A 19,633-nucleotide genomic window follows, 5' to 3' on the forward strand; every position below is an offset into this window, starting at 1 on the left:
AAACCCAAGAGCTTTAGGAAGGATAGTTTAGAGACAACAACCTGAAAAAGCTTTTTTTTTAACAGGATAAATGCTTAAAACCTGTGTGAGTAATCCTGGAATTTTCAATAAGCCATATTAATATAAGGAATGACTGACTCTTGCCTAATAAATGAAAGAATGAAGTTTTAGAAATGCAATCACCATTCCCTAACTCAAATGGTTTATTTCACAACTTAAAAGTTTAACATTAAACAAATACACCTCAAGTCACAATGCAATGATGATTGATGTTTTTCATCAACATCCAATTATCATTCCATCAAACCCTGTTGCCTGGGCCAAGGAAAACACGGAGTACGCATCTAGAAAGGGTTATTCTCCATACCATTTCAAAATAACTTGCAGGATATAACTACACTTACTGCATTTCTGACTTGTTAGATCATGTCACAGGGAACCTCGGTGAGAGAGTTTTGGTGTTGTTATCACCTGTGCTTTCCAAAGAATATTAATTGCTTTTGTTATTTGAAGTTAAAAGGCAAACACCTTTCATTTCTTTGATTTATTCCATTAGAACAATCTGCATCTGTGCATTCTTTGTCTTTTGTTAGCTGTGAAGGCAGCCACTTAGGTATCGAACATGATGTCAGGCTGTGGTGTGAGAGGTCTTGCAAGAGGTACAAAAACTGAAGGGATTTCAGAAAAACAAAAACAAAATAAAAACGTCCCTTTGACAGGGCTTCAAAGGAGACCATCACATTCAGGAATGGCTCTTCAGAAAAAAAAAAAAAAAAAAGCACAATCACTTCCCATTTTGTTCTGGGCTCAGCCAGTGGTTCAAAAGAGGTGTGATGGATGGCTTGAAGGCCGCTGTTGTAAAAACGCCCCACGTTCACAGGGAGGCCTTTTGTCCCAGCTCACTTTGCAAGCAGCTCCCTCAAAGAAGCAGGAAGCTTTCTCACCACTTCTCAAACGACTCTCCTCTGGGGAGGCAGCCACAGCTGCTTCACCCTCAGCGGTTCCTTGCTGAGGAAGACAAAGAATGCACCTTCCCTGCCTGAAACTGCAGGGAGGGATGAGCCTTGAAATGTAATTAATTGCTCCAATTGGAATGCGGCCAGAACCCCAGGGCTAACAACTACAGTTACAGGGGAGGAAGAAGGGCTTTAATGAACTTAGAAAAAAGAGATCTAAAAATTATATCAAAACAGACAACACAATATATCTCACCGTGACACTGCAGCAGGGAATGACTTGGGTGGGAGGAAAGAGGGAAGGAAGCTGGGTCTCTTGGAATTCTGGCTCTCCACAGTGTGAATAAAATCACTAAGATGACTTTGCCCCACTTCTAAGAACTTGCCTCACACCAGAATGATAATTAAAGAGCAGATCTGGCTTGACTTTATTATTCTTTTAATCTTAACCTCAGTAAAAATGGATACACTCTTACTAAGGACATGGGTTCCTATGTGAGTGGCCTACACCAAAGCTTATGCAGAGCAGCACTCAGGGGCCTGAACCCTAGCCCTCGCCAGATTCTCCTTGCCCAACCTTAGAGTCTCACTGTGTGCAGTACATGAGAAGACAAGGAAGGGGGCCCCCAGCTATGGAAATTCAAATTCAATTCAGCCAACATTTGGGGGGCAAGTGGGACTGGGTGCTAAAAGCTGTAGGGCATCACAACAAGTATCTCAGATAAAAGATGTTAATGGGCCACTCTGGAGGGAAAAGACACAGCTGGCCTTTGACTTGAAACCCAGAGCAGGAGAGGGCAATCCATGCCGAGAGCAATGACTTCTCTAAAGAAATGGGCTCAGAAAGCACAGCCAGATGCACCAGACACAGCACACAAGGTCCAAAAATGGTGTTTAGCGATGGGCAGGACACCATACCTGCCAAGTCGGAGAGTGACTTCCCAGTGGGTGGGCATCATCTATGGCAGAGGATCTGGGCCAGGAAATAGTTGGCAGGCAGGAACCCTGGAGGTCATCATTCAGTCTTTCAACAAATACATATTGGGCGTCTACTGTGTTACAGATGCTGTGCTTGATGTTGGGGGTATAAGTGCTCAGCATGATAGACAGAGTCATCTGGGAACTTAGTTCACAGGCAGCAGTAAGTCAGCAAGAGATCTAGATTCATGGGCCAGAATCTAGTTCTCTTTGGTAGGAGAACCAGAGGCCAGCTTTCAGATCAGAGGTCCCCATTCTAAACGGTGACAGCTTACAAATAAGTAACTAGGAAACATGAAAATCAGAGTCTATAGACAAATATTTTTCAAAGTAGGTTTCACAGGTAAAGAGCAAAGAAGTGAAGGAGGAGGTCTTTCTTCTGACCAATGAACCTATGTGCTTTCATGTGGCCTCCTTGTAAACAAACCTATTTTGTCCTGGTTGAAGAATAAATTGTCTCATGTAGGGCTTAAAATTTAAGAATAATATGCTCTAAGTTTACCATTCACATATACTTTATAAATATTTATTAATCATCTACTACGTACTAGGTACTGTATCAGGTCCTTACATGCCAAGATGAAGATAAGTCCTGCCCTCAAGCAACTGGTAGTTAATTGGAGACAGACACGAAAACAAGCTATCATGAAACAATGTTAGAAACGCCATAACTGCCTCCTACCCCTCCACCTGCATCCCACTAGGATTCTGGTCCCATGGACCCAAGATGGAATTTGGGTCATCGAGAGCTCGGCCTAGGCCAGGAAATTATAATAGAGACGAAAAGAAGCAGAAAGGTCCACTTCAGAGGCAAAATGCTTACGCAAAGGCTAAGTGGGACACTCAGGTGAGGCAACAAATCCAAAGCCGGCAATACCGGGTGGACCTAGAATGAAGTTGGGGCTGAAGGATAGAACTCTGTGTGATATGACACAGAGAAGGAAGCTGCTCAAAAAGTGAAAATGTGGCTTATTGATCTGGCTTTAGAGGGAGAGGGAGGTTAAACAAGTTTCAAAAAGTCAAAGCAGGGTAATATAAAAGGCAAATGCATAAAGCTCTGAGAACAGAGAGGGTGAGGATGGGGCCTCAACTGTGGTGCAGCAGAGACGGGTTTGTGGAAGGATTAACAGAAGCAAGGATAGTGATTTGATTTTCTAAAAATGAGCAGGAGTTAATCAGATGCAGGAAGAAAAGAACATTCCAAGGAGAGGCAACCCCCCAGCAGAGACATGGCTGCTTCTGAGACCTTGTTGCAATTGGCCTGATGGCTGGGCTTCTATGGAGCAGCTGCATGAGATGAGGTTAAACCAGAAGACAGGAGTCAGAGTAATGTTATTTTCATCTTAACTTCTTAATAGAGTAGACGTAGGGAGAAAATGTTCTTGTTTACATTCTTTGGATAGCTGATCTATAAATCACAAACTTATAGACTTAGGGATATTATAGAAACTATCCAGTAAAGATTATTTTTATTGACTCCTGCAAAAATTAGTTTCTATTTAGCCCACCATAAGTCAACTAGAATTATTTGTGGCTTGCTAACAGTTCAATATCTTCGTCCTTTCTTAGGAAAGCACTAAATCTGCTTTGTTCAGTTAAAAATGAACATGTCTCCTGATGAAATTACAGCCCCTTATATGATTCCAGTACTTAATCACTGTTAAATATAAATTTAAGTGCTGAGGGCTTAAAAGTTGCATAGCTTTTATTTTTGGATCTTCAACCTCTCATATACTTATTTTCTCAGATTTCTTGATTCAAAAATTACATGAGATAGATTCAGCCATTAGCCACAAATTAAAGATTTGCCACAGGATACTTCAGTCCTGTGTAGGCTAGAATTCTGTTGCTGGCTATTTATGGGAATAATCTTTAAAGTCAAAAATCCAGCATCGAGAGGCACTTGGTTGCTGTGCCATTGTTTAAACAATTATTTGGGTGCTTCTTGTGGTGGTGATGTGTCAAATACTGTTCTTAATTATAAAAATCCTATCCTTGGATCAATCTGTACCCAGGTAACGTTATTTTCTTCTTTCCGTGCGTTCTTTTAAATATTATCAAATGCACAATCACATAAAATTACGGATAAAACTTTTGGAACAAGTATCTGGGATCGTTTGGTGCTAATATCAGCCAAGGCAGAGATCTGTGTTATACAGAGCAGGAAACTGTGAGCACTTTCTTCAGATCTATTTATCGTTCAGCTTAGTTTGTAGTCTTTATTCTGGGTGAATTAATAATAACCCTTTAGAATCACAGAGGACCTTTCTTATGAGAATACAAAGCATTCTCTCATACCTTCTCTAATTCATTTTGCAACAACCCCGTAAAGCAGGAAGGGTCAGGTATTCAGACAGGAAACCAAAGCAGACGCTAAATGACTTTCCCCGGGACATATGGTTAGCCACAGACAGAGCCGTAACAAGAATGTGAGTCCCTTGACATCAAGGTCAGCATGGATGCCATCGGAGTGGTGATTCTCAAAGGAGGATCTGTGAAGGCTCTCAGCTTATCCACAGGCTGGGGGCTATGAAGTCAAAAGCATGTCCATTCACTGTTACTATTAATTCTATACAATGAATGTCCAGGATGTGACAATTGCTGTAATATGGTTGCTGGTGTGAGGACTCCTGTCTTTAAAAAAACATATAAAACAACACTCTCCCTGAGCCCTTCTTCTTGCTCTACTACTCTACTACTCAATTTCACTCCTTTTCTCCTTCCTTCCTTCCTTTCTTCCTTTTTTCCCCCATCAAGAACAGGACTGAGACACATAGGCTACAATCCTGGTACATCTTCAAACTAATAATTTAAAATCTTTGTTCAACACTTATTTAGTATGGAATGGGAGACACCAATTTTCTAAGAGTAAAAATATTCTAGAAAAACAGATACACTTAATAATTCACATCAGCTGACTGACATGGGTTTCATTTTTTTTCTCCAGTTGTATTTTTGCAATAATTTTTCAAATCAAATGACTTCTTGGGAAACATATTAAAGGATTTGAAATGTAAGCAATAAACCACTTCCTCCCAGTAAACAGCACCCCTCCCGTGCATTATTCAGGTTCAGAATTTAGCTGACTGTAACTGCTGAATTCAAAGACCAGTCAACTTTCATATGTATGCTACAATAGTACTAAACAAACACACACACCAGAGATTGATTAGCATATATGAGGGAATGTTCTAATTTTTCACTTTTCACTGGAGGGCACAGTCTACTTTGGTGAGAGGAGAATGGGACCAGTTTTCATTTTGCTCGTTCTGTAAAGAGCCCTGAGTAGACCCTTGAAATCACTGGCACCATATTTCTGATTGTTTCCCCAGACCTGTACATCTGCAGCCCTAACCCTTCTCAGAGCTCCAGGCTCACTTTCTAATTGCCTGATTGCAAAATCCCTATGCAGGTCACTTCTCCACATCAAACTCCGTAGGTCCAAACCAACTCAACATTTCTCCTCCAAAATCCTCCAGTTTATGTCTTGAGACTCAAAAAAATATTTCTTTCATGGAAATCTCCTTCTGCATTTCTATAGTCACTAACTTTCATTTGTTGACTCATTCATTCAATAGTTCATTCAAGAGTCCCTAGGCACTATTCTAGGCACTAGGAAACCAGAGACCCTTAGGAAATTACCTGATGAGCAATGATAGTTACAATCCTCAGATTATAATTATTACAGCACTACACCCTGGCTCTGTTACCTCATCCCCGAACAACTGCAATAATCCTTTCCAGGTCCGTTTTCTTCTTCCCCAGATCTATCCATCCTATTCCTCCCATTTAATCTATCTTATTACCCTATAGCTGCATTACTTTTCTTAAAAATCCTCTCCTCAAAAACAGTCTGTGAATTTCTATAGCCAATGAAATAGCCCACATTAGGGTCCTCGGCAATCTGGGCAGGGTGTCGTAGAGAACAGAGCCCTCACCTGCGCCTGGGGGACCAGGTTTCAAGACTGACCCCCAACGCTGATGCGAGAGTGACAGAGCCCTTCACCACCCCGTGCCTCAGTCACCTCACTTGTAAACGAGAAGATCAGATTAACACGTATTCATGTCTAAAATCCTTTCCACTTCTGAAATGTTATGCTTCAGCCAATGAATGTGCTCCAGCTAGCAGACAACTTGTTTTTCCCATGCAGGTCGTGTTCCTCTGCTGCAGTGTCCTGACTCTAAAATACCCATCTTTACTCTTCTTCTTCTCTCCCATTAAAAACCATGCACATTCCATATGGTTTTGTTCGAATGTCACCCTTTAATCCATGGACTAGGAGTGAGATCCTCATTTGAACTCTCCTATGACTTTGTACATACCACTTTCTTAAATCAAGTATCCTGTAATTAAAGTGACTTTAAAATTCACACACTATAAGTCAGATGTAAAGAAATGTTATTTAATCACAAGCCTCTATTGTCTTTGAATAGCAATGGAAAAAAATACCTTATCTGGGTAACAGAGTCAATTTTTGTTTAAAGCTTATTCTCTGGGAACATATGTATATGTATAACTGATTCACTTTGTTGTAAAGCAGAAACTAACACACCATTGTAAAACAGTTATACTCCAATAAAGATGTTAAAAAAAATAAAATAATAAAATAAAGCTTATTCTCTTGCAGTTTAGCTAGGTGTATTTGGGGTACATGCTTTCACAGTTGTCTCACACCTCTATATCTTAGTCTTTCTCCCCCAGTAGCTTCTGAGCGACAAGAGATTCTTAGAAAACATCATGGCGGCAGGGGTGAGAGGTCCCTGTCACCTGTGCAGTCCTCAGCTCCCCACTGGTCTCACCAAGCCATGTCACCTCACTTGACCATTGGATGAAGTCCTCTTTGCCTGCTGCATCTCCTGGTACTCCCCTGGCCTGCATGCATCTGCTACTGATGCCCAGAGGGCCCACCATGGCTCCCGACCCAACACTGCCCATTTGACCTTGTCCTGCCCTGACATTAGGTCTCCTTGCTTCCCCTTCTGGGCCTGGGCATTTCTGCATCTCCCCATGTCACACATGGGCTGCAGGCTGCAGGGGACCAGGGGTGGGAGGGGCTCCATCTCAAGCGCTCTATAGACTGAACACACACACAATCATTTCTGCTCTACTGGAGTTGCTCCATGTTATTGTGGGACAAGAATTGCAGAGCAGCAAAAAGTTATAGACATTAAAATTATCCAATTACTCCACTCATTCTGCTTTATGTTTACTTATTTGAGACTATGCTTTATTCTTCCTACTAGAAGAAACCTGTGTTCAAATTGTGGTTTACTCTTCTCTGTATCCTTCTCCATAAACTAGCCCTAGAAATTTGCAAGTCTTCTGCCATATTTTTCTGTCAATTTATTAGATGTTGATTTCTCTTTTTTCTTATAGAAGAGAAAAGGAAAGCCGGTATACAGAACAGATGGGATTAAGAAAATGGATTTAAATTTTTTCTGTGCTTTATAGCTAGGAATTATGAATATTTATCACAGAAGACAAATTTGACAATTAGAAGAAATTTCACTAAAGTGAATGAATTACAGTATTTATATGATACGGAGGATTTAAATGCCAATATAATCTTATATCATATTTACAAAAGTATCATGTCCAAGCCTAAGAAAGTTTATTAGTTATTTGTACGCTAGTTACAGAAAAATGTGCTACATGGCTTTATACAAAATGGCTCTTATTGTCTCATGCAACAAGCAGTATTGTAATGGCAGCCCATGGAGGATATGCCAGCTCAGAGATAGAAACTAGGAACCAGGTCTTTTTTATTCTCCAACAGCAGCATCTTTGCTACCTCCTCAAAGTCATATGAGGGATGCTACACTTCCAGGTATCTTCTCCTCATCCTAGACAGAGAAGGATAAAGGATTCTCCCCCTAGAAGATGTTCGCCTTTTCATTCAGGAAAAAATGTTCTTCCTAGAGACTGTAACTGAGAAGGACTCTATGGGGCCTTCCCAGGACAGGACCACCACCACCCCATGACCTCCTTTTGTCTCTTGTTTGTAGAAAAATTTTAGCCTCCTAGGCCTTCCCCAAGTTACAAAGAACAAATTTAATCAGAGAAGTGAGAAAATGCAAAAACAAAGGAAAACAGTCAAGCAAGACAAAATAATAATAGCTTAGCCATTAAACAAAGTCAAGGAACTTTAGTTCCTCCTCAAGGGCTATAGATAATATTCTGAGCCATATCCTTGAGCTGTTCTTCAGATACTGAAAGCCCCACAAGGTGGAAGAAGTTAACTGCATGCTGACCAAAAGCAAGTAGACCCCAAACCAGTTGGAGCTAGAAGGTCGATGATGTTGACTTCTGAAACACCACCCTACTCCCTGTTACCTCAGCACCAACCAAGCAGAAGAATGTCTAGGAGCTGATCACACACCCTACAAACCCCCTCCCTCACCTGTATTAAAATCCTTTCCCTGAAAGCCATTGAGGAATTCAGGCCTTTTGAGCATTAGCTGCCTGGATTCCTTGCTTGGTGCCCTGCAATAAATGCTGCACTTTCCTTCAACACAAGCCAATGTCAGTAGATTGGCTTTACTGCACACGGGCAAGTGGACCCAACTTTGGTTTGGTAATAAGACTTCTACTTACATATCATTAGCTAAGAATATTCTTCAGGTCCTCTCCATCTCCCCATAACTGGAAAAGAGTCAGGGACAGTGAGTGCTTTAATTTTCCTGCCTTGAAAAAAAAAATACAGGAGGAAAGAAGGTTGTAAAAAGAAGGCGCTCAATTTTGAGTTCCATCTTTAACAAGAAATAGATGCCAGAACAGCTCTTGCTAAAGAGAGAAATATTTAGCCTCAAGAATAGGAAACTGTACAAAAAAACAATGCCTGTCTTGAAATATTTGAAAGGCTATTATGAGAAGGAGACTTATTTGTGTTGTTCAAAAAGGCAGACCCAGAATCAATAGGTGGGTCTTACTGGGGAACATTTCCTACTTTACCTTAGTCAGAGCACATTTGTTTTCAAGAAAATAAACCTAATCAAATTAGATTAAGATAAAAGTACAATTGACCCTTGAAAACATGTGTTTGAACTGCATAGGTCCACTTATATGTGGATTTTTGTTGTTGAAGTATAGCTGATTTATAATAACGTTATATTAGTTTAAAATGTACAACACAGTGATTCAGTATTTTTACAGATTAGCGCATTTTTTTTTCAGTAGTACATACTACAGTGCTACACGATCCAAGCTTGGTTGAATCTGAGGATGCAGAACCACAGATAAGGAGGAACTGCTTCTATGGAGGAACAGTATATATGAAGGGCCAACTATAAATTACAAGTGGATTATGTGGATTTTCAACTCCTTGGAGGGTGGGTGCCCCTAACTCCCACATTGTTCTAGGATCAACTTAGTTAATGACGATAACACAGAGGAATATCATGGAGCATGAGGTACAGCAGGTATCACAGGACCTCAAAGCCATCAGGCATTATCTCTCTCTCCCCCCTTCCTTCCCTTCTCCTCCCCTCTCCTCTCCTCTCAGTCTTCCTCTCTGTCTGTCTGTCTCCATTTCTCTCTGTCTCTCTGCCTCTCTCTCACATGTGCACGTGGCCTTTCATATCTGCTCCACTTTGCACAGTTGCAGTATTGCTCTCTCTCTGCACACAGCACACTAGTTCTCTGCTAAACTCATTTCTTACTCATGGCCCACCTCAGGTATCCCAAAAGGATGAATTCCTATAGTTTAAAAAGTTGGTTTCTGGTCTCGATTTCAAATTTCTAAGAGGACAATATATCACTGAACCAGCGAAAGTCATATGTTTACCCCTGGTTCTATCAGATGTAATCAAGAAAAACAAGGATCCATGGGACATGGGGCTATCCTTACTTAAACTGTGACAAGGCAAATTCTCTAAGAAGACTTGGAGATAGAGAAGAAATCACGGACATAGCAAGTAAATATTCCCATGTCTGCCCTCTGTCATTCATCTTCCTCTCTACTGTCAAACTAATCTTTCTGAAAGACAGTCTCATTTATAACATGTATCCACCTATTCACAAACTTTCCATGACTAGACTGTCTATAAAATATCGCCTGGCACTCAAGGTCCTTCGCAATGTAGTCCCAACGCACTTTTCTAATTTGATTTTTTACTACTCCCCTCTCTTTCTCCAATCAAATACAGAGAGGTCTTCTACCCTTTCCCCTGTACTTTGAGTGACCACACATGTGGTTTGCCCGGGACAGTCCCAGTTTGTTCTGTTGCTTAGGTACAATTATTAAAACTGCCCCATTTTTACTCTCTAATATGCCCTGATTTAGATGACAGAGGAATGATCCTCCTACCTAGAGGTCCATCTCCTCATCAACTTCAAGTTGCCAAAGCTTCACTATTACTCAACATCCAGGAAAAATGCCAACTTATTTTTACACAAAGCCTTCTCCAACCTGAGAAGGTCAAACTAACGCCTCTTTCCTCTTAACTCCTATAGTATTTTATTTGCTTTTTCTCTTTATTATCCTTGACACTTCCTATATTTTATCATAATTGAAATTTCTGATTGCCCTTGTGCTCATTTGGAGGACCCAGATGAATAATTATACAATTACCTTGCTTTTGTTAGGATGTAAAACCAAGAAATGTGTTCAGCCGACCAAGGTGGTTTATCATGCTGCAGAAATGCACCTGGAAAGCACTAAGAAAACAAAATCGCATGGATGAGTGAAATCAACTAAAAATCAAATTTTAACATTAACTCAGTGGCTGCTCTAGGAAACTGAAACAAAATCCCTTTGTTGTGTGTGTCTTAACTTCACTGTCAGGTTCCAGTTAGCTCCAGAGAATGGCTGATATATCAACAACAGAGGTGGCAGGGCTGGGCGTGGTCACAATTCTGGGTACAGTTCTTGCACTCAACCACCTCAGACTCTCTTACCTTTATTTGCAACCCCTTTCCTGGTGTCTGATGGTAAAGTCATAGAGTCAGGCTCTCAGGGCAGACAGGCCTGGGTCAAACCTCAGCTTTGTCACTTCTAGCTCTATGTCCGGGGCCAGTTACTCATTCTCTTGGAAGCCTTGGTTTCCCCATCCATAAAATAGAGTTTGACAGAGCAGATCCCATAGAGAAGTTTTGAGAACTAAAAGAGATAATGGGTATAATCTGCTTTGCACAGTATGATTCTATAATTATATTTTTATCATTATATGGTTCAAAGTCTATGAAACATGTATCCCTGAGCACCCATGGAATTATTGCCAGGATATCATAAAGTTACATATACACCAAGCACTGCTGACAGTTGAGTAAATAATATGTCTCACATGCATAAGTGCCATTATTTTTTGAAATATTAGAATTAATACAATAAGAAATAATCTTAAAGTATTCTGAATGCAGCAATTATTATTATTTTCTTTATCAGTAGAGACTAATAGTGTTAACTGGATCAGATGACTGGCCATGAGAGTTTTAGATGTTAAAAGTGACTCCATATTTGAAAACGGTGGTAGTTCCTGCATTCACTTTCCAATTCCTGATGGACCCTTTCAAAGGAGAATTTTCCATTTCTCCAGGTCTCTATGACCAGCTATTTTCCATGACATACATACCTGGCTCCACTGGCTTCTGCAGGGCTGGGACACTGAGCCTGGGCCAGCACCTGTGTGTGGTCAAGTGCTCTGGAAGCTTACAGTGGATGTGAGGGTGGGGATTACTTGCCCATGACTTGTGAGACAGGAACTGAAAATGTAATCAGGCAAAGAGCCTCTAGGAAGTGCCAATCAAATTCCCAGATGTTTATGCAAATGTGTATCAATTAAAAGTTGTTGGGCAGGAAGGGAAAGTTCAGGTACAAACTTAAGGAGATGCAACTTACGGGACCCTGGAGAGACAATGTTCAAAGCAGAGGCCCTGGTAAGCAGATCTGCCTCAACTCTCTATTGGAGGTAAGAGCATCTAAAATCTACATGGGCAAGTGAACACAGCTCTGCTATTACAGTGTCATTTTTTCATATAAACATATTATACCCTCAACTTGAGTGCCAGTACTTTATGTACAAACATAAAGTCTGACTCAAATTTATACCCTGTGTAATATCTAGAAGAGGGTCTTGCACATATTAGGTGTTCAAGAGCTGTCTCCTAACTATTAGCATCATTCAGCCTTGGAAGAGGCTGCCCTCTCTGATGGTACACATTACATCCCTGGTGGTATTTAAGCAATGTCTCATGAACAATTGTGTACTGGGGAGATCTTCAAGATGGCGAAGGAGAAAGACGTGGAGATCAACTTCCTCCCCACAAATACATCAGAAATACATCTATGTGTGGACCAACTCCTACAGAACACCTACTGAACACTGGCAAAAGACCTCAGACTTCCCAAATTTTCCTTTTTCTCTTTTTGTGAGTGTGTATGTGTATGCGTCTTTGTGTGATTTTGTCTGTATAGCTTTGCTTTCACCATTTGTCCTAGGGTTCTGTCTATCTGTTGTTTGCTCTTCTATAGATTTTAGTGCTTACTATCATTGGTGGATTTGTTTTTTGGTTTGGTTGCTCTCTTGTTTCTTTTTTATTTTCTTTTTTTATTACTTTTTAATTTTTTAAAATTTTATTTTTTTTCTAGTTTTTATTTTAATAACTTTATTTTTTTTCTTCCTTTCTTTCTTTTTTTCTCATTTTTCTTTTGATCCGTGTGGCTGACAGGTGCTTGGTGCTCCAGCTGCATGTCAGGCCTGTGCCTCTGAGGAGGGAGAGACGACTTTGGGATATTGGTGCACCAGAGACCTCTGAGCTCCACGTGATATCAAATGGCAAAAGCGTGCCCAGAGATCTCCATCGCAATGCTAAGACCCAGCTCCACTCAACAACCAGCAAGCTACAGTGCTGGACACTGAGTCATGTACAGTGATTGCCGTTGTTTTAAATCAGTGATTTAATGGACAGCACTCTTGACAATAAAATTCAAGCAATATTATGCCTGATAGAAAGCATTATTTAAAAGTTCTTACGGATTTTAAAAATTGTATAATTGCAAATGTTCATTAGGATATAATTGAGTAGTCCTCTTTCCCTACTTACTAGTATGTGCTAGGGTGCCATAATTATATGAGTAATTATGAAAGGAAAATGTACTCCCTCAAAATGAAATTTATTTTATTCCTCTCAGTAAAAATGCCTTGGCAAATCTATGAAAATTACTATAGATGTAGGGAAGCTCTACTTTAGGGAAAAGACATTAAATTAGGGCATGGAGAAAAGAAAAAAAAATCACATAATAGATGGAAATATTACATAATACTCCACACATGAAAATGCCTGTTCTCTTTTGCACAGAAATAGTAGAAGAATGCAATAAATCTGTTCACCATCTATGGAGGTCCAAGTGTTAGAAGACGTTTTATGTACTTTGTCTTTTTATCGTACCTCTGATTTTGGTTAGTTTATGGCTCTGCTTCAAGTTTACTTTTATAGAGATTAATGCAATTTATACAGTATATTTCATTTTATGATATACTTAACAATAAGTGGATAGTAAATTAAGGCTGTGTGAGATGGAGGAAAAATGCCCAGGAACTAAATACATTTTTAAAAAATGTGCTCTTTGAGTTTAATAGCAATTGAAGTATTTAAATAGCTTAAATTAAATTAAAGTTAATAGAGTTTAATTAAGGTTATAGTCAAAAAAGAAATATTCTCTCATAAAAAAGAAAGTTATTCTGGAGTCATGGACGTTTTTTCTCTTGATTCTCCGTGAAGAAACAGCTTTGGGTTATTAGGAGTCTTCAAGATTACCGTGCAGTCAAAGGCTCATAAATTGACGATGTTGCGTGAGAACTAAGAAGTATTCCATTTCCACAGGTGAAATTTCTTACAGAAAACCCCAATGTAGGTATGCAGAAATTGTTAACACATCAGGCCAACCAAAATTCTACTACATTCCACATTCAAACATGCAGCAAAAATGATTGACATGAAGTGGAAATGGAGAATAGCCTCTCTAGCCAATCTTGTGCATAGGGAACCTCAGAGATGCTTTTCCCTAAATCAGACAAGTGAGGACTTGTTTAGGGTTTTTTGTTTGTTTCTCATTTAAATTGTGCAATGATGGACTTAGTTCTTGCATTGGACAGTGGCCTGCTTAGTTCTTGCATTGGATGGTGGCCTGCTTCTAAAAGGCAGGATCAGGAGAGGAGTTGATGAGACGGTAGGAGGCTAGCAGAGCTTCAAAAGCCAGCAGAAAATGACTGATGGCACCATCTTGGCTTCTGATAGGGCCAATCTTAATACCATCACATACACTGTCAGGGTCTCTTTGTGTTCACTAGTATTGATATGTTTTTTCCGGATGTATGGGTTGGCATATGACGTATGGGTCAAATACCCATTTCCATTCCCTTAATAAATCAAATTCTAATGCTCTTAAAAAATAAATTCTAAATATCTAAAGCAACAACATCAATTTCATTTAAGTTTATCTTTTTCCTTATATAGGTAAATTCAGATTTTTTTAATGAAAATAAACTCGAAATTAGTCACTCACACACACACACACACACACACACACACACACACAACAACTTTGGGAGGGAAGAAAAGAAAACCTGCAAAATAGAAGATATAAGGACTATTCAACTACAAACTGAACTCCCTTTTTTTTCCTCTTGGCTTAGATGAAATGAAGCTGGAGTGATGTTAAGCTACATCGTCATTTCCATGGGAAGAGTAAAGGAATGACATAAAGTTTAATCCTCTATGCATGGAGGCCCAACTACTTAGCTCTACTTTTGATTTTGGTTTCTTTATAAATGTATCTCACATTTTCTTTTGTAATCATTAGTACAGCAAATGTTGCATAGCACTTGGCACAATGCAGTTACTGAATAATGAATGAAAGAATTAATTAGTGAAAGAATATAAATTTCAGATGTCTTTACTCATTTGCTTAACTAAGATCCCAATCAAAACCAAAACCCTCTTTTGGGTTATCCTGTGAGTATTATAAGAGAAAATTCTCTCATTTCTCAAAAGACAAAGGACTGACTTCTTTTTAATCAACTGAAACCCCCATCATTATTCTTAAATTTTAAAACAGAGCTTTAAAAGAATTCCTCCAATTACTTTAAAAGAAAAAAAACACAACTTCAAGTGTGATTTTCTGGTGACTTGGGTTCTTGATATTCTTTGATATGCTTACTTTTTCTATAAAATGAATGGTGATTAAAGTATCTTATCATCCAAGTCACTATGAGTGGTGTAGTAAAGTATACAAAACATGAAGAAATATAATACATTATATTTCTGATTAGCTGTGTGAATTTTGGCAAGTCATTTATTTAGCCTATTTGGACCTTAGTTTCCTCACTATGAAAGTTTCACGCAAGAGCTGTTGTGAGGACAAATAAGGTATGAATGTAATATAAGACATGATATCAATGGAATACATTTCTGCAATATTTATGTAAATCATATTTTTCAAGTGAGATCATTTAGAGAGAAAAACATATCTAGATTTAGAGATAAAAACATGTCTAGAAGAGTGGGTAAATGAACTTGGACTTGGTATCAAGAGACGTATATTCAAGTCCCAACAGTTTTACCATTGTAGACCAGAGCCCTTAACCATTCTGAACCTCAGTTTCCTCATCTACCAAACGGAGGTAATAATACCTCACAGTGTGGTTGTGATCTAAGATATAGAGAAAATTAAGGAGAGACAGGAGCTAGTCTTTTCTGTGAGGAAACTACATAGTTCAGCCTCCTTCATTCCATGAAGATGAAGGGAAAGGCTGCAGGACCAAGGTGGGTTCCATCTCCAACCATGAAGAATCCACAGCCTCCGATGAAGACAATGTTCAGGCATGTAACAGCTATCTACTTCTGATTTTCAACTCTACGGGTTTTCCCACTCACTTTGAGAGCCTCCACCTTCTTGTCCCAACATCACATCCAGTCTCTTCATGGAAAAGCCATAACCAAGAGAACAGAATCACTTAGCCAGAAGGGATCTTAGAGGTCTTTTGATAGCAGTTAAATGTTTGCTCTTTGGTGTCATCCTTCCTGGTGTCCAGTTCCAGTTCTGCAACTTACTGGGTGTGAGTGCTTGAGCACGTTACTTGGCTTCTCTGAACCTCAATTTTCACATGCTATAAAAGAGGCATAATAATATCTATTCCAGTGGATTTTGAGAGGATTAAGTTAGAGAATCAAATGCCTGTAACTTGGTAAATTTAAAATAAACATTGGCTATTTTTTGGGTTAATTCCTTCATTTGATGGGTACAAAGAAAATAATAACAATAAATATAAGTAATTCCTGATATAGCTCCTTGCCTTTTGAGTGTATTTTCCCATGTGTTACCTTATCTAATCCTTTCGGTGCCCCATGGAGTGGGTTATTATTAGTACCATTTTGTAGAACAGGAAACTGAAGTACAGGCAGATGATGTAATGCACCCAGGATCTCTTCCAGAGCTCTTAAGTTAGGTCTCTTTGACTCCCAGACAATACATTTTCAGATGGATCAGGCTAACCCTAAGCAGAAGGATTAATAATAGCTAACATTCACTTTGGGTTAGGATTTGGTTGGGCCTTTACATGTGTTATCTTATTTAAGCCTCATAACAACTTTATAGTAAAGAAAATATTAGAGTCTCCATTTCAAAAAAGGTAAAGTAACATGCACAGGGTAATTGAGTTATTAAGTACTGGAGCCAAGTTTGAACCCAACCAATTTCATGTTTTATCATTAAACTAAACTGTCTCCTGATAGAAAGCTATTCTGGAGCACAGTGTTCAAGAAAGAATGTGTCTTTATCCAGCATTATGAGAAGTGAGGGAGAACATGGATTAAAAGCAATATGCCAAGACCTTCATATAATATCTACCGTGTTAAGCACTTTACCTAGGTTATCTTCATAGCTACCTCAAAAGGTATATGTTATTACTCCCACTGAAACAGACTCAGAGAAATTATCCTTCACTTAAAATTACAAGGCTAATGGCAAAGCTAAGATTTAAACCCAGATGTGAGAGTGAAGCTCTTGACCTTTCTATAACAATGACACTGTAGGCTTTTAAAACATAGGTGAATTTAGACATCATCTGAACTGGTTCTCACCCTTGCCTATGAGCAAACTGAGGCTGTAGGAGCCCATATTTTTCCTCGCAGTTAGAATTTGTGACAGAAGTCAACTTGCCCAACTCCTAACCCAGTGATCTTTCTAGCTCACCAGGAAGTATAAATGTGACCTCTGTCCTGGGGAACTCATACTCTAGATGGAGAAACACAATCAGAAAGCAAGACATGTTAACATGTATCAGAGGCTGCATCCTGTGCAGAAGGGGCATGTTTTCTAGAATTTAGAGACACTGGGTCAGTGAGGACAGAGGAGATAAGTGTGCAGACTCTCCAGTTTAAGACACATAAGAATCACCCCTGAGGAACCCACCTAAATGCAGATTCCCAGGCTGAGAACAGAAAGTCTGAAAACAACAGTCTACATTGTTTAATAAATAGCTCTGATTCTGAAGCATATGCTCTAATTCCCTGCTATGAGGAATAGGAAACTTGTGAGTGTGTTGAAAGAGCAGTAAAAACATAAGATTGGGTGTAGAAGATAAGAGCAGATTGAAGAGCATTTTGGAAACCAGGTAAAACAATGTACATTTGATATAATAAAGAGGGGAGCTTTGGAGAAGGGGAGCCAAGATGAGTGAGGGCTCCATGAAGAATGGAGTGAAGCAGTGAGTTCATGGGATGAGGAAGAAAAGGTAGGAAGATGAAGGGGTGTGTTTTAGAAGCATTTCAAATGACAAATCCATAGAATGGGCAGCTGGTCAGATGCAGGGCATAAAGCAGATGGACTGTACGAGCACCTGGACAGAGGAGAAGTAGTGGGTCTGGCTATGGATGTGCACACCTACGCATGGCTAAAAGTTAATAAATACCACTTTAGTCATACACTGTGACAAAGTTATAAATTCTTCGTGAAACATATAGTCATAAAAGACATAAAGTGCTCCTTTCAGCAATTCCCATGTGAAAAAGGAGGCCAAACCTCACATTCCTCATACAGTCCTGAAAAGAACCCTTTTAAAAGGACACAAATTAGAAAATGTTTTGCTGATACTTGATCTCCCCCAAACCGGGAGGCCCTCGGTTTGGCTCGGAAAAGGTTGATTATTTAACTCTTCTTCAGCAGTTTTCTTCACATCTCTTCACAGTGAAAAACTAATACTGGATATTCAGAAAACTATCTTCAGAAAAATCTTAAAATGCTCAACCAGCATCTTTGTAAATCCTTTTTGCAGTTAGAAGAAAGATGAGGCACTAAAATTGGATATCAAGGAATTCTAGTCTGGAATGGGTAATCTTGCCCAAGAAAGAGAAAAAAAATCAATAAGATAAGAATACAACTCAATTTCACAAATAAACCACAAATAACTCTAAGAACTTTCTAATTGTTTTTTTTTTATAACTAAAGGATCCAGGTCTTTGAAGTTTTTTCCATTAACACTTGAAAATAGAAGCAGGACACTACAGTCTCTATCAGTGGTTCCCAACCTTTTTGGTACCAGGGATCAGCTTCATGGAAGACAATTTTTCCTGGGGGGGGAGGGGGGAGGGGGATAGTTCAGGCAGTAATGTGAGAGATGGGGAGCGACAGGGAGCGGCAGATGAAGCTTAGCTAGCTCGCCTGCGGCTCTCCTCCTGCTGTGCAGCTGGCTACCATCCGAGGCCCAGGGGTTGGGGACCCCTGGTCTATATCATGTTTAAGATGCATGCGATCTAAAATGAAAAGCTGAGACTCAAAGGCTAACCAACTAAGTGACAGTATGTGTACGTTTTCTTAACAACTCATACATTATCACTGAGCACTGCAGAGACACTGAACGGGTTGGGTAAAAAAAGGAGGGCATTATAGTTCAACCACAAAGTCTAGTTCACTAGCTAGAACATTAGTAAACGTCAATGGATCAGCTTTGTTAATCTATGGACTTTGTACTTTAAAATTTTTGCTTTATACATGATGGTTGATATAACCTAAGTTTTTCAATTTGAGGACTTCAGGTCCCATAGTTTAAAGAGGGAAAAAATCATCTGCTTTTATTTAGACAGTTTATTTCAGTAAAACAACAGGGATCTTTTGGTTGTTTCCGCCCCCACCCCCCGCCAAAATATACTAATGTTACCGAGTCTAAGCTCGTACTGCTTGCCACACAACAGGCCAATAATCGAGAGACGAGCTGTTGGGGCAGGGAATAATGACTTTATTCAGAAAGCCAGCAAACCAAGAAGATGGTGGACTCGTACCCCAAAGAACCATCTTGCCTGAGTTAGGATTCAGTCTCCTTTTATACTAAAAGGGGAGGGAGTGAAGTCAAACACTTCCTGGTTCCCATCAGCCTCCAGAGGGTATGTGTTAATTTCTTCCTCCCTGCAGTCATTCATGGGTGGGGCTGGTCAGGATGTTTCCTGTGAGCCAAACGTATTTTAGCTTAATGCTCATTACCTGGGAAGCAGGGTTCCCAGAGATGGGCCATTATGTATAATTTAAACTTATAAGCAACATCCCTGTAGTGATTAACTTGTAATAGAATACAAAAGGTTCTTCCCTATTACACTGAGAGTCCACCTACTCATCAAGGAATTCTGATTATTATAGCAAATGTTATTAGATGAACCAGTCATTTTGGGTTCACATGAACAGAATTTGGAGTATTTCTATGCTAAAACT

The sequence above is a fragment of the Physeter macrocephalus genome, chromosome 6, assembly GCF_002837175.3.
Source record: "Physeter macrocephalus isolate SW-GA chromosome 6, ASM283717v5, whole genome shotgun sequence".
NCBI lineage: Eukaryota > Metazoa > Chordata > Mammalia > Artiodactyla > Physeteridae > Physeter > Physeter macrocephalus.